Source organism: Brassica oleracea, chromosome C2 (assembly GCF_000695525.1).
Source record: "Brassica oleracea var. oleracea cultivar TO1000 chromosome C2, BOL, whole genome shotgun sequence".
Classification (NCBI taxonomy): domain Eukaryota; kingdom Viridiplantae; phylum Streptophyta; class Magnoliopsida; order Brassicales; family Brassicaceae; genus Brassica; species Brassica oleracea.
Window position 1 is genome coordinate 23,344,595 of NC_027749.1, and position 5,924 is coordinate 23,350,518.

The window sequence follows — 5,924 nt, forward strand, 5'->3', positions numbered from 1 at the left end:
TTTTGTGAATAAAATAATAACTTAAATCAAAATAATAAAAATATATTACATTTATTGTAATTTTTGGCTGCATATAATTATTTTATTAAATAATTTTTTTTATTTTACTTAATTTATCCAAACACATAGAAAGAATGTTTTTATTAGTTTATAAAATCAGTTAGGCATGAACATTGGCTATCTATTTAGGTACAATTTGTTCTTTTCAGGTATCGTTTTTTTTTAAATTAGGCTTGCTTGAATATTATACATTTATGTGTGGGTTTTGAATTGGGTCATTCTGGGTATGGATGAGTTCGATTCCGATGTATATGAACCTAAAATTATATAAATAACAAATATATCTGAAATGGATTCGGATATTTGTACCAAAAATAGCCATATCACCCGATTCGGTCCAGGTCTTTTATATACAATTAGTTATATTACGACCCATCTAAAATATATAACTTTAATTATGAATAAAAATATCAATGTATAAAAATGTAAGAACCAATACCAGCGCGGATGCACGGATCAATCTATAGTTTTGTTTTATATGTTTAAAATTTAAATAGATTCGAGGAAACTGTTTTTATTTCAACAAACCACCTATATTCATCTTATTTCACATTTATGTCAATGTTTTTATAACTGAACCATTGAGAATATCGGTTTCTTTCTGTTATTATTATCAAGCTTGATTCCACATAATTTCTAAGCACAAAACCCAGTAAATGAAAAAAACGTTAATATATAACTGAAATGGAATATTTTCTTTTAGAATGCCATCGTGCGAATTGTTTTATATTTCCATCTTTCTTTGTAATAAAGTATTCATGCAAATTGACAAGTCACCAGAACCCACCTTAAAAAATAATTTAACAGATTTCTTTTGGCATTGTAAAAGCTAAATTTATGTTTATTAATTACAAGCAACGCACCGGCTTACGAGATCATTCAATAAGGTTGTCTATTGTATGACCAAAATCCAATTTCAGATAAATAAATTGTGAGTATATGCTCTTTTTGATACGGCCTTGATTGAATTGGACTCAGTAAAATAAAAATTTTTTTGTTGCTAATTTCATATAAGCTTTTAATAGAATAGATATATAACTATGTGAAGAAATAGATACTGGTCGGTTAGATTTGTGAAATTATTAAGGATGACATGCACAAACTGAGTCTATCATATAGTATAAGTATAATTATGAAGATTATGCTGATATTTCTATCACTATAAGTCTATCATATAGTATAATTATGTCGAATCGATTAATGGTATATATATATAGAGATCTCTGATCAATCAAAATTAAGTAAGAAAGATAGGGGCATTTACTTGAGAATCTCGCTCACAATGTTTTTTTTATAAAAGAACAATTTTTTTTTTTGTTTTAGAATAATTATTAGGAATTTTAGTAATTAAACCCCTAAATTAAAGATGAACGGTAAATAAATCTCTCAACTAAAATTTCGACGAAAAAATCCCTTAACTTTAATTTCGTTAACGTCTGTCACCCTCCGTCACGGTATTTTAAACGGAGGGTAACAGACGTTAACGAAATTAAAGTTGAAGATTTTTTTCGTTGAATTTTTAGTTGAGGGGTTTTATTACTAAAAACCTTTAAATATTTTAAAATCTTTATTATCACTCATGCACTATTTAAAAGGGTAACTCTTACAATAGATTTATAAGCCTTTAAAATAATTTATAAATTCATGTACATTACTTTTCAATTTTATAACCGATTTACAAAGCTTTATAAATATTTTAATACTTTTATAAATTATTAATAAGGTTAACAATGATTTTATAAGATTAAAGATATGGTTGTTCACCATACTATAAAAACATGAAGTAAATAAATAAAACAAGAAAAGTAAATCAAAGATATTGTTTTATTGATTAATATGGTAGGAGTTTTTTTTTTGAATAACTTGGTAGGAGTATAATGTATTAGTTCGGAAATCAAAGAAAAAATTATAATCATGCATTATTTTTCTGGAAACAAGAAGAAAGTCTGACCTGAAGTCCAAAAATTAATGAGAAAAAAGAAGGCTGACACCATACTTTAAGCAGGAATGTGATAAACCATGGATTTTATCCACTTTTAGCCATGGTTTATAAGTGTTTTAATATATATTTACTATTATATAGAGTCTATTTAGAGTGTTTACAGGTTCAGGTACGTTCCGGAGAAATATGGTGATTTTCGAACCTTTTGAGTGCAGATCTGCACAGACGCACCAGATGTTTAGCTATGGATGGAGAGCTTCCTACCGTTAGATTGAGCCCATCTTTTTACACAAGATATATCTCCGAGTTAGATTTCCAATGCCATCGGTTTGAGGTCAATCATCATCCTGTAGCAGAGGTTATGCCCGTCTTACTGAAGAGTGGTAAGTCTGCCTCGCGAGAGGAAGCTGTCGAGAAGATGAAAGACTGTCGATCGATGAAACATCATTGGTGTCGGTCGACAGTGATCCCAGAAAACAGGTCAAGGCTGTTTCGTGACCAATTTAGGCCCAGAAGTCACCACATATTATCAATATACCCATGGACGACCTGAAACCCTATTTTATTGTTTTCTAAGCCATTGTTGACGGCTATGCTTCATACTATTCTAGGGAGAGAGAGCTTAGGATAGGAGAGATAAATCTGTACACATTGAGAGAGGAAATATCTTGAACTCCCTTTGTTTTTTACTCTGTTCTTTTTATTTATCTATTGCAATATTATTCAGACCATCATAACCATGTCTTTTATGAATATGTCTGAGTAATCTCACTGTTAGATTTAGGATTCTCATAAGGTTGATATATGTATTGCTAGCTTAAATTTTTGTTAGCATGATTTAATTAGTTCTTCATCTAGTTGTTCTTACTACTAAGCTTAGGGTTGATAAACCCTGAATCTTAGATTTTAGGATTATTTGAGATCAAGCCATTGCTTGACTCAATACCTGAAAATAAACTAGTATGATCTAACTGACTAGATACAGACGAAAGTTAATCTAGCGAGTTAGAGAATATAAATCAAACTTGTCCGTAAAGCTTTATAGAAGAAGTATCGATCGACGCAGCGACAACTCTGTCGATCGATATTTTGAAAGGTGTATCGATCGATATTCGTAACGAATAACCGATCGACACTTTCTCATCATTAACATACGAGAGTTGAAATCCGAGATCCAGATTAGATAATCTAATTGATTATATCTGAGTTTGAATTCAAGAAAAATTAATTCAATAAACCCCTAAAGATCCAAATTAAACTATTTACTTATCATACCTGAGAATATACCAAAACCTAGCTATTCTCCCAACTGTTAACAACCTAAAAAAAAACAATCGAGCAATAACCTTGCTCACCAATTCATTTACTGCTTTAAAACCTATAAACCAATTAATCTAGCCTATTTCAAAGACCATAATCTATTGTGTAATCCTAGAGTCTCTGTGGATTCGATCCCTAAGTACTACATCTGAACCTCTTATTTGAGAGAGTAATTCACTCCTTAGGGTAATTTGAGTGATATCAAATTTGACGCCGTTGCCGGGGACTCTTTCTTATTACCATTAGATTAGGTTTAGAATATAGTCTAGATTTTGTTATTGAATCTGCTTAAGTTTTTCCTCTTTTCCTGCTGACATAGGTACTTAAGATGGAAGACATGAATTTCGGCCCAAAATTGATCGACGCTCAGACAACAACATCAAACGACGGGTCTACCGAAAAGTAGATCAACACTCTGCTACCAATATCGATCGACGCCATCCTGCCGGAAGCAAGTAAGTATGTTCTTACCTATTTCAATAATGAAGAAGTAGTTCTAGAAGATCAAAAAGGTCGAGTATGCAATGCATCAAACCAAATTAATTATAGACATATGGCTCCAATTCCAATTGGAGTAGCTGTTGTTTTGAATGCTGGACCAGAGCATCACCAAACGCTTGGAGATTGCAACAGACCTGATCGGTTCTACGCAAACAGGTCTGCAATCCGTCCTCCAGCAATTCAAAGAAAAGACTTTGAACTGAAACCCAAATATTTCTCTCTAGTAAGTCGGCACCCCTTTCATGGTCTTCCTCATGAAAACCCACAATATTGAAGCACTTGAGGACTTTGTGTTTAACATCAAGGTGCATGGAGTCTCTGAAGACTACCTATTTTGCAAACTCTTCCCGCACTCCCTTGCTGGAGATGCGAGGCACTGGCTGAAACAATTGCAGCCAGGATCTTTGACTTGCTGGAGTGATATCAAAAGCGTCTTCCTCAACAACTTCTTCGATTATGCACGAACCGAGGAATTTAGGAATAAGATCTATAATTTTTCTCAAGGCACCACTGAAGCTTTTAAGGCTTCTTGGGGTAGATTCAGAGCCTACCAACGAGACTGCCCACACCATGGTTTTCCCGAAATCCACCTACATAATATTTTCTTCAGAGGTCTCGACTGGACATACCAAGCGAATTTTGACGCTGCGAGTCAAGGGAACTTCAAAACTAAGACCCCTGAAGAAACTACGAGGCTCATTGAAAATGTGGCGTCTAGCACTAGTGCCAAGAACACTGATCTTGAGAGGAGGAAGATGGCCAAGAATTTGAATGAAGTTCGGATATATGAGGTGAAAGAAACGTCATACTCAGTTCATGCTTTTGTGATTGGAGATAAGCAAGTTCGGTTTACCAATGAGAGTCAGACCTTTCTACATGAAGGAGATGAAGAAGAGCATGTAGACCTCATCGATGAAACTGGCTTTCGTAAACAAAGACTTGCCCGTCAGCAGCAAAACATGAGCTTCACAAAGACCTACAAGGCAGAACAGACCCATAAGAGCACGCTGGAATCTATGATGGAACAAGTTCTAAAAGGCCAGCAGAAAATGAGTGCGGTTCTCGATGAAAGATTGGATTCTGTATATTCTGATTTACATGATAAGTTTGAAACTTTGAGTGACCATGTCAAGAAATTGGATAGCCAAGTTGTGCATAACGCTGGGTTTGTCAGAAGGGATGAAGGATTCCTTCCTGGAAAAACTGACACCGACGCGAGACGCCAAGTTTGTGCTGTGTTACTAAGAAGCGGAAAACGCCTTTCCCCGAGCGCTGTAGAAATCACTTCTGCAGAAAAACCCCCTGAAGCTAAAAAGGCAACGATTAACCTTGATGAAGAAGAGGAGGAGTTGGAAGAAGATGTGGAAATCGATCGACAAAAAGGGAATAATGTCGATCGACTGACTATGATAAATATCGATCGACAGAATGAAAACAATGTCGATCGATGCTCAACTCCTGCCAAGCGGGCAGTAGAGAGAGTGTATAGGACTTTGCCACCCTTTCCTCCTAACAAGACGCAAACTAAGCGAGAATTAGATAAAATGACATGAAAGAAAGCATTCGATAAAATCACGTTGGAAATGCCACTAAGTGATGCCATAAAAGTAACACCTTCGATTAAGAAAGATGTAAAAGACATCGTATCCAACAGTTTCCCAGCTGCTGAACAGATCGTCATGATTGTTTCAGAGGAAGTAAGTGCAATAATCCAAGACGAAACCCCGATCAAGAGACCTGATCCGGACAGTTTTGTTCTAGATTGCAACAAACGAGACAAGAGTTTTCCTCGATCCCTTTGTGACCTAGGATCCAGCGTGAATCTCATGCCACACTCTGTCGCGATATACCTGGGATACGACGAGTTCAAACCCACCAAATTAACTTTGGTTCTCACTGATAGATCCGTTAGAATACCTGAGGGAGTACTATATGACGTGCCGGTAAGAATTAACGACTGTCACGTACCAACAGATTTCGTTGTGTTGAAATACCAAAATGAACCAAAAGATCCCCTCATCTTAGGTAGACCATTTCTAGCTACCGCTGGTGCAATCATTGACGTCAAGGAAGGTCGGATATGTTTAAACATTGGAAACAT